Consider the following 2,638-nt stretch of genomic DNA (forward strand, 5'->3'; position numbering starts at 1 on the left):
CAGTATGTCTGTCTATCTGCTGGGATACAGTATATTTGTCTGTCTGTATGGATGCAGTATCTGTGCTGTAATCCCACCGAGTTTGGGCAGACTCTGAGAGACAGGGTAGAGGCACCGTTTCATTGATTTCGCACAATTTTGCCGAACCTGATTTTTTTAAGGTCAATTTTGAGTGAACATATCTCGGGCCACTCTTTACATAGATGAACTTATTAATGTGTTAGAAGATTAATTTATTTAGCTTCAAATTGGTAGCCCTATGCTGTATGAGTGGACAGTTTAACGTTTTAACACGATGTTTGGGAGATTACGTTTTCAAGTTTCTTTTCGACGCCTATGTATCTATGCATATTAATAATATTATGTTTATCCCAACTTTAAAAGGGTGGCAAGTCTTGGCTTGAGAATGTCCCACTTTAAGAGGAGTGATTTACCAGACCTTGAACCAGATGCCCCGATTCAGACAACAAAAGACTGCCCTTCTTGGAATCAGCACAGCCATCCAGAGATCATAAAGGATATCAGAGGAATGGTCAGCAGAGGAGTAATATCCAAGAGCCAGACACACCACCTGACTCAAGTCATGCTCAGAGAGAAGTACTCACCAGATCAGTGGATCAGAGCATTCATAGATGGATCAGCCACGAAAGCATCAAGAGACGGAGGTGGGGGTATCTACATAGAGTGGCTTGACGAAACAAGTTCCAGCATCAGCATACCAACAGGAAAATACTCCGCCCACTATAACGCAGAGACAGAAGCTCTCCAAGAGGCAGCCAAGGTGCTCGGAAACAGTGAGGCCTCACCCAAGGCGAAAGTGGTACTTTTGACCGACGCAAAATCAGTCATAGTTCTACAATCCCTGGAGAACAACAAGAGTACTGAACTCAATGACAATACCATAACAAGAGCTATCATGGCATTAATAAACTCTACACTCAGCAGAGTTGTCTTGCAATGGATTCCTGGGCACGTCGGCATTATTTGGAAAAGAATGTGCCGACGAACTGGCGAGGAAAAGAGGACAAATGAAACTAACCCATCCCAGCCCCAACTACCAAGAGGCTAAAACACTCAATTCAGCAATCCCTTCCCAATGGAACGAGACGCACCCACAGCACAGAAGAAAGGACCCAATCTACCAACTCCCAAGAGCCGACCAAGCGGCAATTTTCAAACTCAGAACAGTGCACAATTATAATAGGCTGAAGTATCACATTTTCTCCCAATACAAGATCGGTGATGGACCCAACTGTCTTTGCAGTGCGAGCCGCCAAGATGCACAGCATATAAAAACTATTCTCCAGGGCTGCCCACTACTGGATACGGCAAGACAAAAATACCCTGGCCTCAACCCATGGACATGTACCAAAAGCTGTATGGCAGTCTTCTCGACCTCGGAATCACTGCAGAGTTCATCAACTCTTCAGCACTCACCATCTAATCGAAGAAGAAGAAGAAGAAGAAGAAGAAGAAGAAGAAGAAGAAGAAGAAGAAGAAGAAGAAGAAGAAGAAGAAGAAGAAGAAGAAGAAGAAAAAGAAGAAGAAGAAGAAGAAGAAGAAGAAGAAGAAGAAGAAGAAGAAGAAGAAGAAGAAGAAGAAGAAGAAGGGGAAGGAGGAGAAGGAGAAGGAGGAGGAGGAGAAGGAGGAGGAGGAGGAGGAGGAGGAGGAGGAGGAGGAGGAGGAGGAGGAGGAGGAGAAGAAGAAGAAGAAGAAGAAGAAGAAGAGGAAAAGGAAGAAGAAGGAGAAGAAGAAGGGGAAGAAGAAGGAGGAGAAGAAGGAGGAGGAGATGGAGGAGGAGGAGGGGGAGGAGGAGGAGAGAGGTGGCAGGTCTTGGACCACTAACCTAAAATGAAAACTAAAATAGTAGTAAGTAACTATCCCGTAGCCTGCATGTCCATCGGGGCGCTTTTGAAGATTTGGCCACCAGCTTTCTCTACTCCTTCCGGTCTCGCTTTCCTGGGCGTGTCTTTTGAGTTCCAGGATTCCTAAGTTGTCCTCCCAACTCTTCTTCGGTCTACCTCTGCTCCTTTTTCCATGGACGCTGCCTTACAAGACAATCTTGGCAAGGCCGGATGAACGGGTGATGTGTCCATACCATTGCAGTTTGCGTTTCCTGACCAGAGTGGTCAGGATATGGTCCAGTTTCATTTTTGATCCGTAGTTTGACTTCATCATCTGTGATGTGATCTTTGTATAAGATACCAAAGATTTTTTCGGAAGAATCTCATCTCCACAGCTTTGCTCCATCTTTCAAGGTCTGCGTTCAAGGCCCAGGATTCACACATGCCTGGATGCCCACTGAGATGTTCTTGTTTCTGTTAAACATCAGTGAAAACTAAAAGAAAACTGAAATTAGATCTGTAAGTCTACAGATCATATATGCCTACTTTGAACATGAGAAAGTACAAAAAACTGTTTTTAATCTAATGTCTAAAATATCTAATGTATGTTTTTTCTTACGTGTTTGTGTGTGTGTGTGTGTGTGTGTGTGTGTGTGTGTGTGTGTGTGTGTGTGTTTGTGCGTACATGTGTGTGTGTGTTAGTTTGTGTGCGTTTGTGTGTGTGTTTTTATTTTTTCTTGTCGATTTTACAGAGGAACTGATGATGTGTATTAGGTAATCAACTATTTTACTGA

The sequence above is a fragment of the Aplysia californica genome, unplaced genomic scaffold, assembly GCF_000002075.1.
Source record: "Aplysia californica isolate F4 #8 unplaced genomic scaffold, AplCal3.0 scaffold00700, whole genome shotgun sequence".
Classification (NCBI taxonomy): domain Eukaryota; kingdom Metazoa; phylum Mollusca; class Gastropoda; order Aplysiida; family Aplysiidae; genus Aplysia; species Aplysia californica.